This window comes from Lathamus discolor, chromosome 4 (genome assembly GCF_037157495.1).
Source record: "Lathamus discolor isolate bLatDis1 chromosome 4, bLatDis1.hap1, whole genome shotgun sequence".
NCBI lineage: Eukaryota > Metazoa > Chordata > Aves > Psittaciformes > Psittacidae > Lathamus > Lathamus discolor.
The window spans coordinates 81,715,224-81,738,202 of record NC_088887.1 but is presented as its reverse complement, the minus strand read 5'-3'; positions in this window follow the sequence as shown (position 1 = coordinate 81,738,202).

Genomic DNA, 22,979 nt, shown 5'->3' with positions numbered 1-22,979 from the left:
ATTTCATTTCATTTCTGGTCAGCAGTTATTAAATCTTAAATGCTATTGAAGGAGAATATGCATCTTATTCTGTGAATGACAAAAGTGAACTAAAGTAAATATAAATATGTTTTAAAGTTAAATCGAGAGGATCATCCTGGTTATTTAATTCACTTGATTTGCCAGCTGTTCAGATATAGCTGGAACAAGATGCTTTTAATGTAAAATTAACTATTTTCTTAATGAACTGTTGATAGTAAGGGTGTGCATAAATTTACTCATCTTTATTTCAAACTATATGGGCCCATTTTTCACCAGGAAATGCTGGGTTTTAGTCCAAAACCACTGAAACATCACTTCTGAATTCATAGAAGATGTTAGAAGCAATCAAAATCAGTGAGACTTCTGTTTCTAGGCTAAAGACAAGCCATATGAATAGAGTGGAAGTTATAAAATATAGTAATACTGTTAAATTCGGCATTTGGAAGGCAAAAAACTGTTTGTCAAACCCATAAAATGTTTTTGCCAAAATGTCTGTTGCACATTACATGAAGCTAATGAGCCAGCCAAAAAAACACTAAACCACTACAAGTCCAGTTTATTTTTCTGTAAAGGGCATTGTAAACGAGAAGTACCCCTTCCTCCACACCTTCACCATTGCAGACATTAAGGAAAAAATGTTATTTAGAAAAAAAATGGTTTGATATATTTTCAGTAATGTTTAAAGTATACTACGCAAAATGATTCCTGAAAAAAGGGTATTCGTAAAATGCAAGCAAATGAAGGTTGTTGTGTGGTGTCTCAGGCCTTGCACAGTTGTTGAGTCCAGCTATATTCAAACTTAAACAGATGAAGAAATTAAAAGTTGAACTTATCGTTCTGAAAATGAAGACACCAACTTACTGGGTACCACTGCAATTCAGTATTTGCCCTGTTTCAGGGAGTTATGAATGGTCACTGTGCGTGGTTCAGGAAATAAATGACACAATTGCAAAGTTATGAGAATTATGAGGTTGGAAGAGACCTCTGGAGAACATATAGTTCACTAGCCCTGCTTATAGTAGGGTCAGCTACAGCAGGTTGCTCAGTGCCGTATCCAGTTGGGTTTTAAATATCTCCAAGGATGGTGACTCCACAGCCTCGTCGGGCAACCTGTGCCAGGATTCAACCCCATCAAAGCAAAAATGTTTATGTTATTTTTACATAGAATTTCCTGTATTTCAGGTTGTGCCCACTGCCTTTTCAGCTCAATGGATATCACTGAGATGAGTGTGCATTTGTCTTTACTCATCCCTACCAGGTGTTTCTACACAATGATGAAATTTCCTCTCTGAACCTTCTCTTTTTCAGGCTGAACAGTCCCACCTCTCCCAGCCTCTTTCCTATGACAGATGCTCCAGGCCCTTCATCACCTTTGTGGTCCTTTTTTTGGACTCTCTCCAGTATGCCCATGTCTCCCATAATGAGGAACCCAGAACTGTACACAGCACTTCAGGTGTGTCCTTACCAGTGCTGAGTAGAGGGGGAGGATCACCTCCCTCAGCCTGCTGGCAATACTTCTGCTCAGGAGGCTTTTGACACCACAGACCACAGGCACCCACATCTCCAGTCCGACTCTAGGAGCTGGCACCTGGTCCACCTGCACCTGTTCCACAGTAGCTGGCAGTGAGTTCCGACAGCACAGAAAGACACATGGGATAGAGAGTGAGATGACGCTGAAATAGTTAAGAAAATATTTAATTATGAGACAGGACAGACTGCAGTGACTGGGCACAGCACTCGGTCAAAGGAGTGTACTTACCAACACATTTTACACAATTAACCCCTTTTCTGTCTGTTCCTCCCTTGTTCCTCCCTGCTCCTTCTTAAACTAAACATCCCTCTATAAACTTTATATCATACCACAAACCCCATCCTTAAATATTCTAAACCCTCACATTACTGATGTTTCCCCTTCTAACCAATCACAAAGTCCAGATGGTCGTTCTCCAAAGCTGTGCCTGCAGTGTCCTAAGGGCTCATCAGATACTATCTGAAGACTTTTGGTCTTTGCCATTGTTGCCAGATTTTTTTTTAAAATCTCTTTTACCAGACTATGTCTCTTGTTTATCATATACCCCCTTTACTTATTGCCCTGCTTGTACTGAAGAGGTCATTGGTTGAATAACCTTAATGAATCAGATGCTCTTATCTTCCAAGTCACTATAATGTTAGAAGTATGTATATCCTTCGAAAGTCCAAGTATGCCTTGCTAAGGTCTGAAGACACTGACGTGTACCAAAGGTAACACCGGTCCCATTCCCCCCTATTGCTGATGGTTATATGCTGATAAAAAGATAATAATCAAATGCCATGACTCATATCCCCTTACAGATTTGGAGTAGTTTGTAGGGAGCAAGCTACTGAGAGGAAGCTGCATCTGTTTAACTCCCCTTTGATGTCGGGCACATACTGAAGTTTTCTTTTAGCAAAGAGCAGGCGCTAAATTTGATTCATCCTAATGCATTGCTCTTGCATTCATTTCCCATAATGGTGAGTGCTAGCCCATGCTGGGTGACAAGTACCTTAAGCTTGTGTGTTATAGTTTACAGAGAAAAAAGTTTGTATTACTTTGTCACCGTGTAAACAAGATTCTTGGCTTTTAAATTTCTTGGGTTTGCATGCTGACTGCAGTATTGACCACCGAGTTCTCTGTTCCTCTTCCCCTTATTCTGTAGCTATTATTAAATCAACTGTAGTAAATGGACATAAATTCTACGACTGCTCCTGCACTGTCTCGCTAGTTCTTTTCTGTATGCCATGGTAATCAAATGCCTGGGAATTTTGCAAGCTTCATTACACTTCCTACTACAGGGCTATAGAAACATAGGAATTAGAGGAAGACAAAAACTCTTCTGAAGTGTAGTCAGACCTGTGCCTCTGCTCATCCTCACAGTTCATCTACACTGTTTCTAACTCAAGCTCCCACTTTACACTATTGCTTCCATGCTTTCTAAACCAAGCTATTTCCTTCTTTCTGAATATACAATCTTTAAATCTTGAGTTCCCATGTAAAAGAAGGGCACTATTGGAAGTGGGGATGGAAAAGGAACAGAGAGAAGAGATGCAAATTCCTCACTTCCAGATGTAGCTTAAAGTAAACGTGTGCAGGGAGAGAACACTAGCCAGCTTTCTGCAGCATAACATGTTCAGAAAGCTATGAAGCCGTCCATTTTCTCAGTCAGTATGTTCTCAACCATTAAAACATGGATATGTTTGACTTAAGAAACTTGTAGTTTTAAAGATATTTCACAGAAAAAAGTTAATTTTCAGAAGTTACAATGAACATTTATTAAGATTTCTTCAAAATCTTACTCAAAAGAAATCCCACTATATGTATAGAACATCATTACAGTAGAAAGGAGAAAACCAAACTTTTTTCCATGTGAAATTGGTGTAATATTTGGAAAATTAAATAAACCCATATTAGGGTGGGGGAAAAAAATTACTGCTGCTGAGAAGAACAGGGACAAATCATTTTGGAAAGCAGAAATTAATTTTTTCATGTTAGATGCCAATGGACTGGGATAGCCGAAGTGCTTAGGAAGACCTTGTACACAGGAAGCCAAATTCGTTATCACTCAGACTTGTACTGAATGTTTGAGCAAAACCTATGATTTTCTACAGAATGCTATGGCTTTGAAAAGTCTTCAGTTTCCTGGATGAAATATTTTATTGGGTTATTTCTATTCCAGTCTATGGAATCTGGAGGTTTTCTACCTTGCAAAGATATTCTAAACCACATTTATGACTAAGAGATTACAACATACCATCTTTTTTACAACCATTTATTTGGTTAAACACCAAATAAATAGTTAACATTAAAACAAAAAAATACAGCTCTTTCCATGTGCCACTTTATCAAAGAGCCTACAGTGTCTGTAATGCTCCATCTTAAAATCAGCTTTATATGAATTTTTCAAAGCAATGAAGCATACAGACAGAACATTGGCTCTGGCATTCAAGCTGTGCCAGTATTCCAGTGTCTCCTAGTACATACTATCTTATGGTGGGTTTTTTTTACGTAAGACCACGGCCTGATTTCCTTTCTATGTATATGGATACCAGGAGGGAGGAAAGAAATCACAATTTGCAAGACCACACAGCAGGAGACAAATATACAGTCTCCTCTACAGGGTCTCCACAACTGTGGACACACAGCAGCATAATAGGGCATGACTATGCAATCAAGGGGAAGAATGTTCCTGGTTATACAGGTACTTCCATCTGGTTGCCCTGATCAAGTCCACAGCAATGGCTTCTGCAGGTACCCCTCTGCTCAAGTCAGAGCTGAGCAGGGAAGAAACTGCTCAATAATAGTTTTAGCAGAACATGTAGAGAGAGAATAACAAACAGGCATTTTTGATATAGGGAAGACAATTCTTTTTAAGAACAATATTTTCTGTTTGAGGACAATACAGTAAAACTCCATACATGATCTTTTCTACATTTGGTTAAAGTAAATTTAAATCACTCTTAAGAGCTTGAAATCCCCAATGACAACAAACCCCACATTTTTATTTTGGTCAGTCCTGATCCACTGATGCCTAGGGACTAAGAGGATTTTAGCCAAAGAATACGTTGTAGTGCAACAAATGATGTTAATATACTTACAGTCAAACAGCAAATATACTTAAGGCTTATTATTCTTCAAATGCACAGTTTCCCTTGGCTGCAAGTTCAGTTTGTCCCTGCTGTGAGTGACTTCAAAAGCAAAAATATTGTGCCTGTGGCTAAACCTGCAACCCAAGTTGCCACTTTTGGCTCATACAGGGACATTTAGCATCCTTGGAGTCTCATTCTAAATTAACTAACATTAATAAAGGAATAAAAAGAGATTATAAAGGGAAATATTAATGACTGTTTCCTTTTGTAGCTGTGGCTAAGATTTCTCCCTGTGGTCTGATTTGACTAATGTGCTCACTGAACATGGGTCTGAGTTGTAACAATTTTACAAAGTAGTTTTCTAGTTCAACCTGCTTATTTCAGGAGTGATCAAATCCAGAGATTTGGTTTAGACCACTTGAGATAGATATACAAGTACTATAATTCTTTCCTACAAAATTGGTTTCCAGCCAGCTTCTTTGTTTGTTCTGGCCTATGGAACAGTGCCTTGTACCATATCATTGCACTGTGGGTGCCATCAGAAATTAGATGCTGAAAATTAGTAGAAGAGAAATTTTCCATACAGATGTGAGAATTCATATATGTTGTAAAGTGTGGTATGTGGAGGAATATTTGTTTATTTACTTACTTACTTACTTATATGTGAACAAATGGATCATATCAGAAACCCTACTGCAAGTATTAATTGTATGCAGGCACATAACAGAATTGAATAATGAAGAATCAATGACTAATCCAAGTTGTTTCAAAGCTTGTATGACCATTAGGAACTGCTCTTACAATTTATGGGCCCCAGATTTGTTTGTAGAAAGCACATGCTGAATCATTTTTAAACACCAAAGCTTTTGAAAAAAAATATGAAAACAAATTGTGAAAAGTCCAGGAAGTTCTTAACAATGATTGATTTGCTGAAATTCTGTTTTTCTAGATATGCCTGAATCAAATGTAAAAGGCACAGGTTACAATTTCTTTAATGATTTAACTAATGCATAGTGATGTTTTAAAACTCAATTTTTTTGAATGAAACACAAACCATCAATCTATTATAATGCTTATTAGTTTATTGAAAACCAATCTATTCTTCTGAGGCTTTTAAAATGTTTGCTCTTGAGGATATTTGATGCATTAATGATTTAAAAAAGGTGAGTCTTCTGCCCCACAAATTATCTCTAAGTGAAGGCTGAAACTCTTGGTGAATTCAGCAAGACATCAGTAATTTATGTAATGATTTAATGCACTTGCATCCTACCTTGATACAATTATGATAGAAAAAGCTTCCCTGCTGACATTAACAGATGTTACTGTAGATAGTGTTCCTGAAGGCAAACCGGAGGCAATCAGCGAGGAGTACAGTTCCATCTGCCACAGGCAAAGATTTACTTTGCCAATCAAAGTTGGAAAAAAGACATTGCTGCACACAAGTTTCATTTAAAAGCCTCCATTATTCTCAGTTTGCTGAAAATTTTCGTCATCCTGTTCATATCCCTGCCATGCCTTTAGCAAAAAAAAACCCAGTCCTTTTATATTACTTCTGTAGAACAGTGGCCCAGAAATTCAGTGATGTAGTCTCCTATATTTCTCTCTCTGTTCATATATGTATCATAATTTTCATCCTGAAGTCTCTCTAATGAGATAAATCAGGATATTTCCTGTAACCACCTTAGAAACTGCTGGTTAAGACATTTAAAATTTGAATTTATTTACACCATGCATTTTTATTTATCTCCAATGTTGCTTTCAGGAACAGAACAAACACACACTCCCTTCAACATGATCAAATAGAAAATCCCCACCAAAATAATCCATCAGTTTATTTAGCAGTAGCGGGGATGGGATGTACACAAAATTGAACACACTGGAAAATAAGAAATGAAGCTACAAGAACTCACTTGACAAGATTCTTTGACCAATGACTGGAACTAATGGGTTCCAGTGCTGGAGTTACTGAGCAAGGGTTCCTCCTATAAAGTTTCAAGGTATAGCAAAAAAGCATTGACCTTGACTTGAAAGTAATTGTAGACACTGGAGCAGAACTGTATAAGTAAACATATCTTTTACTCAGGGAACTGGAAAGACACTAGTGTGAGGTCTCAGGACTTTGCCAGTAGTTTGCAAATTAGGCCTCCAAAACTAATTTTGATTATAAAAGTGAATGTGGTACTTTCTGAAAGTGTCAAGCTGAAATTCTTGTTCTGCTATTCAGAAAGAGATTTAGAGTTGCACAAGAATGTGCTTGCTTCATCCTCATATCTAAAAGAGGTTGTCTGTTTACTGGCAAAATTAGATGTTTGGCAAAATGTTTTCTGTAAAGGTTTAAACCAAGATGCCATTTAGTCAGACAGTATGACCCAAACATGGCTTTCTTGTAGCAAGCATGATAATAAAAAAAAGGCCTGATTATTTTTTAACAAACTCATTTTCCCAGGAATGGGAAAAGTTTCTAGAGAATGAAGTCTGCATTCTTTCTTCAAATGGATACTGGACAAGGGCTGAATTTATATAAGCGGTTGACAAGGAGTAGGATTTTGTCAGCCATTGCTCTAGGGCATTCAGAAAGATTTATCAGAGGTTTGTTTCTTCTAGGGGTTGTTTGGATTTTTTTTTTTTTGTAGTGTGCTTGGGGAGTTGTGGTTTTTTTTCATTTATTTGTTTAAATTTATTTATATTATTTCTGTCAAATCAAAATTTCTTTCTGCTTATTCTTGAACACAGCTTAAAGACCTTTTCCCTCATCCTAGAGGCTGGATAGCTGCAGAAGTCAGTAGTAGCTTTTTAATGACTAGCAAGCCCAGGACAGATTGATGAAACCAAATATAAATATTGATATCTGATCTGTGGGAAGATATACAAGTCTTTAGTCAATGAAGAAAAATGTTTTAGGAAGTGATTGATCTCATCCATAAATACACAGCTATTGGCCAGATGAAGCATGCAATAAAGTATAGATTTTTCACCACTGTTTGTAAACTGAAGATAGAGTAAAGAGCTCATATATTTGTTTTTAGAGTTAAGAAATCTAAAGTAAGAGTTCCAGCCTGTATATCGCATACTTTAGTTTATAAACTTACATTACAAGTATGCTTAAATAAAATATAGAGGATAGATTATAACACACTTAAAGTACTTTGTTCTGGTATTGCTGTTTTTATATAAGCTATATTATAATTATTTAAAACATTAAAAATCAATTAACAAAGAATGAAGACATTTAAATTAACTAAGGACAGGATCCAGTTGCTAAACCTCAAATATCCACTGCCATTTAAGATATCTTGGGATAAAAATTAGCAATAAACTTTTATATTTCCTGACAACTAAATTCAGGCAAATGAATTTCACTCTGGATGCGTATGTTCAGACATGTGGATACTGCTGTATGATGGGATTCAGCTTGCAAATTGAGACATCTATATTTCATTATGCCTAAACTCTCATTATAGTTAATGGAGATCTAGACAACAGAGGACTAAATAAAATAGCTGATGGAGTCTAGACAACGGCACATCTTCATAAAATGGAAGCTTAAATTCAGTAAGCTAAATAGCTCTCTAGACTTCATCAAATTTGTTTACTAGGTCTACTGGATATGATTATCCTTACTGAGCAGTTTGACATTTCCTGTGTCATATCAGTCTGCCTCATTTGAATATCTTGGATAATGTGCATCATCTCAACTTTGATTAAACACACATATCATGATATCTGAATGAAGCTTTTAAATTTAGATTACTTAATCCGTGAGCTGAATCCCACCCTAAAGTGGTATTGATACACAAATGGTGAAAGATATTGGATTTTTTATTTCAACTAGACAAAGAAAAGAATAACCTGAAATTACTAAATCAACATGCTATGCCAAATTATATTTTTTTTATCTTGTCCATGAAAGAGTGATCCTTGAATTTAAAGATTTTACAGATTTTTTTGTTAAGAAGCTGTAGTGGAAAGTTCTTTTTCATATGCCATTAACATCTCATCCTGAGTGTATTTTGCTAATCAGTATAAATAATCTTTAAAATGTCCTTTTTATTGCATTCATTAAAAGAAGAAATCTTCCGGATTAGGTTTTTGTTGTTTTTTTTTTTTTTCTTGGTTGGTTTGTTGGGTTTTTTTCCCCTCTATTTTTTCATTTATTTCTAGTTAATATTAAAAAAATCCTAAATAAATCTAGTAATTTTTTTTTTCTCTTTAAATCCATCAAGAAAAAAAAAACCAAAACCAAACCCTAGTTACTGGTATCAGTGAAAGTTTGATTTTGTACTGAATATTAAGTGAAGGTCATAGAAGAACATTAATGACAGCAGAAAAAAAGAATAAAGATTGGCAGCTACAGTATCAGTATCTAAAATGATATGTTGAATTATAAAGGAACACATTAAGCATGTAAAATACAAATTAAGTAGAACTTGAGTTTTGCAGTGCAAACAGTACATGGCTATGCAGACAGTAACCAGTAACCTAAGTAAGTGGAAAGTAATTGAAGGTGTAGGAATAATCACTGAATTTAACTTTTTTTTTTTTTTTTTGCCATATTCTTTCCATATTCGTCCATGATTTTTTATATATATTGAAGGTATAAACCATATATTTGTTCATGTGCTTTAATGGCTACAGTAAAGCTGTAACTTCACACAAAATAAAAATAATGCCACTGCTCATATGACTTATTTTTTTGCTTAAATGTTAAGCATTTACTATTATAGATGTGCTGCATGTTTGAAAGAGGAAGATATTGTACAGAAGTAACAAAGCTGTTACATTTGAAGGAAAATGACTGTGTTTGTATATTACTCAGTCTTGGAAAATAGTCATGTCCCTTTGGGATAATGTCTATTAAAGATGGCCAAGTCTTTTATTCATGTTGTTACTTCTTTCTTTCTTTCTTTCTTTCCCTTTCTTTCTTTCTTTCTTTTTCTTTCTTTCTTTCTTTTTCTTTCTTTCTTTTCTTTCTCTTTCTTTCTTTCTTTCTTTCTTTCTTTCTTTCTTCCTTCCTTCCTTCCTTCCTTCCTTCCTTCCTTCCTTCCTTCCTTCCTTCCTTCCTTCCTTCCTTCCTTCCTTCCTTCCTTCCTTCCTTCCTTCCTTCCTTCCTTCCTTCCTTCCTTCCTTTCTTTCTTTCTTTAAATTTATTTTTGTCTTCCTCTCAAGATGCACAGAAATCGTCTTAATGACAAAAGCTAGCTCCAGAAGTGTTGGGCTCTCACGTAGTTTCCACTTTTCAATTGCTGAAGAAAAGCAACATGCTGCATAATGAAGACAATCCTTTTATTTTCTTCAGCTTGACTGCATTACCATTCATCCTGAACATCTCGATTTCAATATAAGGCATGGAAAAATTGTGCAGTACTGGCATGAGAGTCCACATTTGTAAGGAAGTAAAAGTTCAAAATGAAAATGTAGAATATGCAGCTTTATTTCAAACGGCTTTGAAAGAGCAGGGCTCCTGCACTGACTGAAAAGTAGACAGAGGTCTGTAGTAATTTAATATGTGGTTAGTTCAAAGTAGTAAAACACAATGCTTAGTGTTTGAAGAGTTACTTACAAAAGTCTTATAATACAGACAGTTATACTCTTTAAATCTTCAGGGACTTGAATCTGAAGGTTATTCATTTCTAGGTTTGTATTACTGTAATTGTGCTGCCTCCATTGAACTGGTCTTAAATGCATACTGATATAATTATTGTAGCTGTTTGGTTTATATTTTTCAGTATCTTTGTACTTCAGCTAATATTGCATCAAGCTTTTAAAGCATATAACCAAACCTCTATAATCTAAATATTCATTAAATGTATAAATATGGAAAGAATTTTCTTTACTAAGTGACATTTAATGACTAGCTTAATCACTGATGACCATTTATAAGGACTGAAGCACTACCAAAATTATTTTGTTTCTTAGCGTTTGCTACTCCACTTCCCCAATGTAATAGACTGCATCAGTTCTTCTCTAAGTCCTGCTTTTCATTCAGCTTATATTAGAAAAAATGAATAAATGATATGGGATGGGGAGGGCATAGCATGAAGAGATGTGAAACCTAAGAAGTAGAAACCTTTCCAAAAAGGGCCATAAAGTTGCTGACAAGCAGAATATGAAATGTGAACTAAAAGGGCCAACCTCCTTGGTCTCTAACGATCTGTGAGAGAAATAAACGTGCAAAAAAGTCAGGAATTATAAAGATCTTTGTTCTTGTCTGCTGTCCAAATGGACGCTCTTATTGATTCTGCTTAGATCTTTTTGTTTAATGCTCCTATTATCTCCCTTTGCAGCTGCATAAGGAAGACATAAGCTATTTCTACACTTCTAATTGTATCCACCCTAGGGAATATCCCTTGCTCCAAAGCGGAGCAGATTGCATATGCCTACTCTGTTCAAGGTTATATTTCTAAAGAGCAGATATGCCATGACCACACAATGCAGCACTTGGTGCAGCAGTCCCTTTGGTCTGCCCCAGGGCACTATAACATGATTTTTTTCAATTTTTTTTTTTTTTTTGGGTGAGGGAAGAAGTCTGAGAGTGAAACACGTGTGAGAGAGCCTTCCAGGACAGAGCAATGGGAATAAGTAAACCTGGTTTAAACTTGTTCATATTGCATTTTATATATAAACTCCTAAAGTGAGACATTAAATAGCATAAAGTTTCATTTTTCCAGTCAGACCTCTGGAATTTAATAGATATAGAAATCAATCAACTAACTGATTATTATGTATTATTTTAAGTAGCTCACACCCTCCCAGAACAGGGAGAAGGGGACTAGATGATTGCTTTATATAATTTCCATTGCTGTTTTCTTAAAAGCTTCTGACTTGCATTTGTTCCTTGTCATTAAACTGGTCTTTAGCTGCTTCTTCCATTTCTTTTAGTAGCGCATAAGAAATTTCTTCCTTTAACTCAGTGGTTTATTTTGTTGAGATAGATTTAATCTCTTCCAATTTTAGGCCACTAAAAGTTTGATGCATGTGTTTAAGCAAGTTAAACTAGGTTAACATTACAGAGAGAAGTTAATGTGTTCAAAGGGCAGATAACTTGACCTAGTTATTTACATGAAGAATTTCTACAGGTACATTATCTATAAAGGTACTTCTACAGGTACCTGTTGAAGTGATACCAGAGGAAGGCCTTGAAGATGATCAGAGGACTGGAGCAACTCTTCTATGAAGACAGGCTGAGAAAGCTGGGCCTGTTCAGCTTGCAGAAGAGAAGGCTCAGGGGAGACCATAGAACAGCCTTCCAGTGCCTAAATTTAGGGAGTGACTACAAGGGCAGGTAGTGACAGGACAAGGGAGAATGGTTTTAAGCCAAAAGAAAATAGATTTAGATTAGATATTAGAAAGAAATTCTTTACTGTGAGGGTAGTGAGACACCGGAATGGGTTGGCCAGAGAAGTTGTGGATGCCCCATGCCTGGAAGCGTTGAAAACCAGGCTGGATGGGCTTTGAGCACCTTCGTCTAGTGGAAGGTGTCCCTGCCTGTGTCAGGTGGGTTGCAAGTGCATGATCTTTAAGGTTCCTTCCAACCCGAACCATTCTGTGATTCTAAGATTCCATGATTTTTACTTAGATTGATTCTAAAAAAAAAAGTTTTTCTTGGGATTAAATATTTTAAATCCCTAAAGATGGCACTGCAATACCTGCCACTCTTTATCTATCTATCTATCTATCTATCTATCTATCTATCTATCTATCTATCTATCTATCTATCTAATCTTCTCTCTATATCTATCTTTGTATCTTAAAAATAATTTGTATATATTCTGCAGAACAGATACATGAAAAATATAATATTTCAGAAGAAAACATAAAAGCTTCTTATTGATATAAGGTTTGCATTATGTTTCTTTTTGGCTTTGCTCCTTTTGGATGTTTTCTGTGGTTACCTGGTCCTTAGAGATATTCTTTTTTCCTCTCTTATGCTTAAACTATTTTAGATAAGTTCAGATACAATCAAGTTGGTTTTCCCCATCTTAATGTTTTGGAGACAATTTAATTTTAAATTCATCACTGGGGAAACCTTTTTCTTCCTCTCAACCAAACAGATGTTTTTTATTTTTCATTTCTTATTTTTTCAGTGTTTTCACTGAAAAGGTCAAGATCGTCTTTAAAAAATTAAGTTCTGATTTGCTCCCAGCATCTTAAAAGCATACAAATTTTAAATGGAAACTCCTACAGGTTGTTTCAGTTGTTTGTTTCTCTTCTGAAGTATAATTACACATAGATGACTTTGGCCTTTGTCACTGTAATAACTACAATTCTTCAAGCCACTCATGAGATTGTCCTCTGAACTTGCATGTGAAACTTCTTGGACAGTCTTGAAAGAAAAGAGTGCATTTGGGGCTAAGTTTGAACTTCATTTTGCAATTCAGGAAAGAAAGATCAAGGTCGATTAAAAGACTTTGTCCAAATTTTACTGAAATTTTAGTTATATGAGCCAATAACAATAGTCTAACAATTTATAGCTGTGCATAGATATATATATATGCACAGTTGTCCCACTTCAGTTACAATGTAACTTGATTTACTGCTAAAGTTAAATACCTGCTGCTTATGCAAAATTGCATTATTTTTCATTTGAGATAAGTGTGCAGGAATATGCATGTGTATTGGTAGTTGCATCTCTGCAGGTATTCTCTAATTACCACAGTTCAACAGTGAATTTTAGTATCACCATCCACGTTCTCTGCCAACAAAAAAACAATAGTAGCATCAGAAAATTACTGTTAATCCATCTGATCTCTGCTGAACCATTACTATTCATCTGGTTCATCACACTGCACTTAATGAAGATGTATCTTCTCATCACACATAATCCAGTTCCAAGCATGACTAGAGTTTCATGGGAGTAATAGACTTTTCTTAGGAGCTTCAGACTTATGCTGACTGGACAACTCTAGGTCCTAAAGACTTTGCTGTGCATTCCATATCCTATCAAACCATCTCTAACTGACATAGAGTCTTCTTGCTGAGGGTTTCTGCATGAGTAGAGTTTGCTTGGTTTTTGATGGTTTCTCATAGTCTTTCTGGTCTGTGTTTTTTTTCAGTCCTTCAGGTAACATGCCATTTCATGTACTATCTCTGATTTCCACTGGTTTCCACTTTTCAGTATCTTGTGATGAATAGTTTTCAGTTTCTGAAATTCTTGAGCTCATATCTTTATACTTCAGGCACTGAAATATCTATCTTGAAAATCTGCTAAGTGTACTATTCCTCAGAATATAGGTCTGACTGGGTAAATGCATAAAAGAGCCTTGCTTCTGGATTTGTAGTTACATAAGACAGAATTTGGTGCGGGAGATTATTCACTCACTGAGCTCAGTACATTAAGCTCTTTCAATGTTGTTTCTTCCTTACTTAATGTCAATTTCCATTTTTATACTCTTATTCCCATTAGCCTTTGATTTTGCCTTCATGTACTACATCATTGTAGTTACTGAAATATGCGTCAAAGGGGTTTTTTGGTGTTATCTAAATTAACTTTAATCTTTGCCCCTATGCTTGCTGAATTGCAACACCACTTCCTCTTTCTTTGTTCTCATTTTATTTTTGTGGCTAAAAATGTTTTACTGTTTGTTTTAATTTCCTTTGCAAGTTCCAGCTCAGCTTGAGAGTTGGCAAGTCTTACTTTTCTCCTACATATTCTGACTTTCAAGACAGCCTTCTATTCAGTCATCCTGTTCTTGCTGCTCCTCATAGCCTCCCAGCTTATCATTGAAAATCATTTTCTGCACTGATGTGATCAACGCCAGAAATGGGTAAATGGATTTCTAATCCAAGCAAAATAGCATTCACCCACCTCTTAACAGCTTCAGTGAAACATCACACAGAAGAGTTTATTCACTCCTTGACTGACTACTACATGATTCTCAGTATGAGGTGATTCGTTATTTAGTTAGTTCTTGGGTCATTTCCTCTGACACATTCTTCTTTTACTTAAGGTACGCATATTGGTTTTGCATCTTTTATTTAAAGTAGTTCCAAGATTCTTGTTCAGACATGCTTTCAAACTCTACAAATCCACCCAACTTTCACTGATGCTCTTCATTATCAAGAATTTTGTTATTAAAGTAGAAATCCTTAATAACTTATTTTCCTTCCCTTCTCTTTACACCATAATTTTAACCTAGTCTCCTCATCATCACTTAATTCAGGATATTTTTTATTTTTTTCTGGTTGCACATCATTATGGGTCAATTGCTGAGGTGAGTAGCTTGAGAGAGGACGCCTTCAACACCAGAGCAGTGGGCAGACCAGCTTCCAGGAGCCTCAGCCCAGAGCGGTGAGAGCCACCGAGGGAGCCTCGAGTCCTCGACAGCACTTGCCCGGGAGCCGGCAGCTCAGTTGACGCGAGCAGGGACTCACAGGGGGGCAGAGCCAGGAGGAGCGGCACCAGCCCTGAGTGGCTAAAATCCTGCCCCGGGGAGCGCGAGCGACCAGGAGCGTGGCGAACAGAGCGGGATGAGGCAGTTTGTGCGGGATGGTGAGCACTCGCCGTATGACCGGGGCCCGGTCTGGGAGCTCTGCTCTGGCTGCCCCGGCGGTGGCCAGCGTAGGCACCCAGACAGAGCCAGAGAGGGGAGGCTGCAGTGCAGACTTCCGAGTGTAGAGGGTGCCTGCACTGGTCTTGTGAGGGAAAGGTGCACAGTAGGCAGGGCTGCACTCGGTGCTCCCTGGTGGAGGTCCTCCTGCAGCAGGTGGCTGAGCTGCGGGATGCTATTAATAGGCTGCAAGATGTGAGGGAAGCTGAGAGGAAGCCGGTCTGCTCGCTCCAGCCCCAAACTGTGCAGGGGCCTCAAGCATCCCCTCCATCTCATGAAGGAAAGAAGGAGGCCACCAGCCCGGGAAGCTGGGAATTGGTAACAAAACAAAGCAAAAACAAAAACAAAAAAACAAACAAACAACAAAACAACAAAAAAGGAGGAAGAGGACAATTAAAAGCAAGGGGCTTCCTCCTAAATCTGTTGCCCCTACCCAGAACCGCTTTGCTGTCCTGCAGGGGGCTAATGAGGAAACACTCGCACCAGAAACAGCCAGCTGATGCACAGGTAGAGATGATCTCTACTGGTGCTGCCAGGAAAAAGCAGTGGGTCGTAGTAGTAAGGGACTCTGAAAGGGACAGAAGGACTTATCTGTCAGCCTGGCCCAGTCTCGAGGGAGGTGTGTTGCCTACTAGGGGCACGGATCAGGAATGTTGCAGAGAGGCTGCCTGCTCTAGTAAGTCCCACAGACTATTACCCACTTCTAATGATCCATGTGGGTGATAGGGGTATAGATAATAGTAGCCTGGGGAGCATAAAGAAGGACTACAGAGCCCTGGGAGAGGTGGTTAGGGGCCCTGGAGCTCAGATAATCTTTTCGTCAATACTCCAGGATAAATGGGAGGGCCTTAAAAAAGCTAGGAGGATTGACCAGATTAATAAATGGTTAAAAGGGTGTCATAGTCAGGGGTTTGGGTGTCTAGAACACAAGACCCAAGTTTGTAGGCCAGGTCTACTGGGGGCTGGTGGAAGTGGTCTAAGGGGAAGAGTGGTTTTGGTAGGAGGCTTGTCAGACTTGTCAAAGATGCTTTAAACTAGATGAGTTGGGGGAGGGGGGCATCATTCCATCCCAACACACCCAGTCAGCTGCCAGCACCTATAATAAATGCTCAGAGCAATGTAGAGATACTCCAGCCACTCCAGCCAATGAGCTGGCTTCATTTGGAGCTCGTTTCAGATGCCTCTATACAAACACCCGTAGCATGGGGAACAAACAAGAGGAATTAGAGATGTGTGCACGTCTATTGGGATATGATATAATAGGCATCACAGAAACATGGCGGGATGGCTCCTATGACTGGAGTGTTGGAATGGAAGGTTACAGGCTCTTTAGAAAAGAGAGGCCCGGCAGGTGGGGAGGGGGAGTTGCCCTTTATGTTAGAGATAGGCTGGAGAGTATGGAGCTCCGTCTGGGGACAGGTGAGCAGTTTACAGAGAGTTTGTGGGTCAGGGCTAAAGGGAAAACAGCTGTGGGAGACATTACTGTGGGGATCTGTTACAGGCCGCCTGATCAAGGAGAACCTGTGGATGAAGCACTCTACAGACAGATAGGAAAAGCCTCACGCTCGCAGGCCCTTGTTCTCATGGGGGATTTCAACCACCCTGACATCTGTTGGAACGATGGCACTGCACGGCACAAGCAATCCAGGAGGTTCCTCGATTGTGTGGAAGACAACTTCCTTCTGCAAGTAATAGAGGAGCCGACAAGGAGAGGTGCCATGCTTGACCTTGTGCTCACCAACAGGGAAGGGCTCTTTGGAAATGTGATGCTCCAGGGCAGCCTTGGATGCAGCGATCACGAGATGGTCGAATTTGAGATCCTCAGGACAGTGAGAAAAGCGTGCAGCAAGCTCACTGCCCTGGACTTCAAAAGTGCAGACTTTGGCCTCTTCAGGAACCTGCTTAGTAAGGTTCCATGGGGTATAGCCCTAGAGGGCAGGGGAGCCCAAGACTCTTGGTTGATACGCAAGGGTCACCTGATACAAGCTCAGGAATGTTGCATCCCAACTAGAAGGAAGTGCAGCAGGAGGGCCAGGAGACCTCCTTGGATGGATAAGGAGCTGCTGAGGAAAAATCAAAGGAAAAAAGAGGCTTATAAAAGGTGGAAGCAAGGACAGGCAGCCTGGGAATAATACAAGGATGTTGTCTGGGAAGCTAGGGACCAGGTTAGGAAAGCTAAGGCCCAGTTATAATTAAATTTGGCTAGGCATGTTAAGGATAACAGGAAGGGATTCTACAGGTACGTAGCAAACAAAAGGAAGACTAAGGACAATGTAAGCCCCCTCTGGAATCTATTGGGAGAACTGGCTACACAGGATTTGGAGAAGGCTGAGGTTCTGAATGACTTCTTTGCCTCGGTCTTCACTGGCAAATGCTCCGACCACACCAACCAAGTCTTGGAAGGCAGACGCAGGGACTGTGAGAATGAAGACCTTGGGCCCACTGTAGGAGAGGATCTGGCTCGAGACCATCTTCAAAATCTGAACGCGCACAAGTCCGTGGGACCTGATGGAATCCATCCGTGGGTCCTGAAGGAGCTGGCGAATGAAGTTGCTAAGCCACTGGCCATCATATTTGTAAAATCGTGGCAGTCAGGTGAAGGTAAAGCAGTTGATGTCATCTACCCGGACTTGTGCAAAGCGTTCGACACTGTCCCACACAACATCCTTCTCTCTAAATTGGAGAGACATCAGTTTGATAGGTGGACCACTCGGTGGATAAAGAACTGGCTGGATGGTTGCATGCAAAGAGTTGTAGTCAATGGCTTGACGTCCAGCTGGAGACCAGTAAAAAGTGGTGTCCCTCAGGGATCGGTGTTGGGACCGGTCTTGTTCAACATCTTTGTCAGTGACACAGACAGTGGGATTGAGTGCACCCTCAGCAAGTTTGCCAATGACACCAAGCTGTGTGGTTCAGTTGATACACTGAAGTGAAGGAATGCCATCCAGAGGGACCTCGACACGCTTGTGAGGTGGGCTGATGACAATCTCATGAAGTTTAACCATGACAAGTGCAAGGTCCTACACTTGGGTGAGAGCAATCCCAGGCACAGCTACAGACTGGGCAAAGAAGAGATTCAGAGCGGCCCTGCAGAGAAGGACTTGGGTGTGCTGGTCGAGGAGAAAATGAACATGAGCTGGCAGTGTACGCTCGCAGCCCAGAAAGCCAACTATATCCTGGGCTGCATCAAAAGGAGTGTGACCAGCAGGTCGGAAGAGGTGATCCTGCCCCTCTACTCTGCTCTTGTGAGACTTCACCTGGAGTATTGTGTGCAGTTCTGGTGTCCTAAACATAAAAAGGACATGGTACTGTTGGAACAAGTCCAGAGGAGGGCCATGAGGATGATCAGGGGACTGGAGCACCTCCTTTATGAAGATAGGCTGAGGAAATTGGGGCTGTTCAGCCTGGAGAAGAGAAGGCTGCATGGAGACCTCATAGCAGCCTTCCAGTACCTGAAGGGGGCCTATAGGGATGCTGGGGAGGGACCCTTCGTCAGGGACTGTAGTGACAGGACAAGGGGTAACGGGTTAAAACTTCAACAGGGGAAGTTTAGATTGGATATAAGGAGGAAATTCTTTCCTGTTAGGGTGGTGAGGCACTGGAATGGGTTGCCCAGGGAGGTTGTGAGTGCTCCATCCCTGGCGGTGTTCAAGGCCAGGTTGGATGAAGCCTTGGGTGGGTTGGTTTAATGTGAGGTGTCCCTGCCCATGGCAGGGGGGTTGGAACGAGATGATCTTGAGGTCCTTTCCAACCCTAACTATTCTATGATTCTATGATTTTTCATGGTTCTGTTGTGTAAAAAATATTTGCATCACACCAGTTTTGTTGTAATAAGATCTTCAGTCAGTATATGAGATAGGAATAATATGGAGAACCTCCCTGAGATCCTCTTCACATATTTCTTTGCTTTGTCCCATCAGCATGATTTCATCCTCTCTACCTTTGAAAAAGCTACCTCTCAAGCCATTAAGACCAACAATACGTACACAAAATTCACTGGTCCTGCAGGTCCTACTGCCCTTCTTACGCACCCATTTCTAATTGTGAGGGGACCCTTGAATCTCTTGTTCTTCCAGTAATAGATATGTACTGGTTTCTTTGATTAGGTATAAAATATATAAACAGTTGAACTGGAATCTGGATCATATCTGATATGTGTTGTTAAACACCCACTTTCTAGCAATTTGCCTATGTAAGAATTGAAATATTTGTTTCATTTCCTTCCCACCCACCTCCAAAGTAGCATATTTTTGTTAGTTGCACACAGAAAATTAAAGATGTGTGAACTGAAAGCAAAGTTACTGAACAGGATGGCATAAAAGCAAAATAAAAAATTCATTGCAAACCCTAAACCAGCAGTATTTTCTATTCTTCACGTCTTCTGCCTTTTCCTTTCAAATTCAGAATTATCATAGAATCATAGAATTATAGAATGGTTAGGATTGGAGAGGACCTTAAGACCATCTAGTTCCAAATCTCCTGCCATGAGCAGGGACGCCTCACCCAAGGCTTTTACAGTCAAGTGGTGGTGCTGCAAAATTCTTAGTAAACTAAGAAGTTAAGCTCTGGAGCAGAACATAATCTTGCAGTAGCTTCTTAAAATCCTATTCTTATTCAGAGTGTTTATTTTGTCATAAAAAACAGTGAGAAAAAAAAAAGAGGAAATAAAAACTGAGACTCTATACCTAATTTAACAACAGTCTTCACTGAGCAGAAATGCTGTGAAGCAGACATCATTATGTGATCTATCTAATGGGTTGAAAACCCCACTGGAAGAGAGTTCATATAAAAGGTGATGAAAGAAAATGTTCAAAATGTCAGCTTTAAAGTGACCCCTCTTGTTTATGTCTTTTCAAATAATGGGATTAGAGATGTAAGTTATGATGCTGCAGATGGATAATTTTTTTCAGTGAATGAACAGTCTGCAAATTTACTTACTGAATCCTTTAGAAAATGTCAAAACATGTAACTTATATTTAAAGGGACATTATTTAAAACTTATTCTTTAATTTTTTTTATTGCTTTTCAGTTTGACAAATGACCCCTGAGATGGGTTTGTATATGCTCATTTTAAAGACAAAATTGAGTATTTTGAAGTGCTTCATATTTGCACTACTTCTCTCTGTGGAATTAAATAAGTTCAAGGTCTTGTGGACGCAGAACATGAGTACAGCATGTCCCTACTCAGCCTTGCTATAAGTAAGTAGTTAGTTGGTCATTAAGGATGAGTAGATCAAAACAGTTCAAGTGCACTATGAGCCACACTCTTAATATAGAAGCTGTGTATAGGAAACCTTACTTGCTTGATGTACTGTCAGGGCTTGGAAAGATTGCTGAGTTTTGGTCATGCTTTTTCCTACTAGCAGTATCACTGGACAACTTTGCCATGTCACATATGAACACAACAGTCTGGCCTTGTATGAGTCCTGGATTTATGCTTAAAAGGATTTTATATGTATGCTCTTACGCATCTGCATCTCTCACACATGCACATGTGAAGTCTTAAGGTGAAATTATTACTATGTTTAAACTTATGAGAAAACTACACCAATGCTAGGAATTGTTTTTTTTTTTAATGTCTCCTGTTAATGTGCATAGGATATCAACATAGAAATGAAGGAAGGAAATACACACACATATAAATAAGTATGTCTGGCCTTGTCAAAAAAAAAAAGGGAAATGGAATGATGAACTTTGGCATCAGAAAGCCTCAACTGTCTCCCTTATGGGCATACCAAAATCCATATCTCGAAATTGAAGAAATCAGAAACTATTTTGGAAATGCTTCAAAATTTAAATTGATGATATCTTCTTATCTTAGTTTTTACTTTGAATGGGCTACCTATAAGAGCAGTATGTAACATTAATAAACAAGCAAAACCAAAATAAATTTTAGTGCATTGACTGCATCCTTGCAAACAACTATGTAGTACTCCAGAATCTTTGAAATTTCCATATGTTCATAGAGCGAAAACACTTTATTAAAGCATAATTAAGCTTACGTTATTCAAATGTTAAAAAGTACTCTTCTCATGAAAACTGTTCAATGATCCTTTATGCTCATATTGCCAAGAACCACTCAAAATGGTCTTTTTACAAATAACTTACAGTTAACCACATCAGATTCAGCAGGATTAAGCTAAATCGTCTTTTGATATCTAACGTGTTATACTTCCAAAGCAATTCAATGTCAGAGACAAATAGTTAAAGTGCAGGAAATTCACATGCATCCCCAGTGGCAACAGATCTGCAGAGCAGTGAGCATGGGAAACAAAGAATTCTTATTTGTGTTTCTTCCAATTTCTTGCCATGTTTCCTCATCCCAGCCAGAATTGCATTGGTAAAGATTCCACAGTGGCTAGTGAAAGGATGAATGGAATTTAGTTCTCTTTTGTGAGCTGTGTGAGGAAAGAGAAAGGACACAGTAAAGCTTTTATTGACCCAACTCCAAATCCAGTGTGTCTAACTAGGAAATTGTTCATTCAGATGGAAGCCAAAAAAGTGTCTATGCCTCAATGTGGCTGAGACAGCAAAATCAATTCAGAAAACAACAGCTCTGTTTAGTAATGATTCAAAGGAAGAAAATGTACCTAAAGCAATAAATAATATACATAATAAGGCATTTATACTGCATAATATTTTATTAAAGTGTCAAGAAATACAAAATCCATCAACCCCTACAAATACTGGCTTTTCGTAGGCCAGAAGGCCTAAGTGATTTTTAAAATTTGAACGAAATACTCTTAAGGGACAGAAAGATTTATGCAATTTCTCACTGCTTTCCATGTAGGAATGATTTTGCCATGCTTTTCTCCTTGCTTGCATTGTAAGGAATACTTGTAAAAAATTCTTAAAATGTTAAGATCTTTCATATAATCTTTCTAATCATGCCCCTGAGATTTTTCCTGCCTACAGACTTACAGCTCAAGAGTGAAGTACGTCAGTGGTGATGATCATCTCTGTAATATGTGGCTGCATAACTGGCCTTTTAAAGTGAAGGCTGTACCTGAATATGTTTCCAGGCCAACCTTTTTTCATAAAACATCAGTATTCTCAAACATGGAGACTTAAATTCGTCCATACAGTTTTTATTTAATCAACAACTTCTACTAATGGAAATAAGCAAACTTATGTTTAGTTATATTTGTATATAAAGACGAATATGTAACATATGTTTATAAATCCTTATATTTCTCATAGGTGTTTTATGGAGACTAAAGTTTATTAATGTTTGTAAGGCTGGTCAGTTCTACACTGGTTTCTTAAGTCTTCACATGAATACAGGACACACAGTGACCTGCTTTCCTTTTAGGTTGGCTGAGTCACAAAGTGTCTATCTCTTTCTCAGAGTTAGGAAGAAAACTCAGGGTGAAGAGACACCTTTTCACCTTTTTTAAATATCTGAGTTAGGGGGTTGTGATCAAAGTACTACAGAGGTGTAAGATCTCCCATTCTTCATGATAGGTATTATCTGATTGTCAAAAACTGTAATGTAGCTGTTTTCGCATTTTTAATACTAATTTGTGTACCAGAACATAAATTTTGCATACTTTGCCTTTATTTTAAGATCTAATTGCAAAATACTTTATCAGTACTGTGTAAAACATGATACATGTGTTTAGGGAGAAAAGTGAGATAACCCTTGTCAAGAAAATAGAAATGGAATGATGAATCTCGGCATCAGAAACCCTCAGTTGTCTCCCTTACAGCAGAGTCAAAAATCTGTATGTTCTCACATACTGTCTTATCTGTGCTCCTAGGAATTTCTATATCTTCCCATGCACTTACTATGATCTGTTTGTCTGCAAA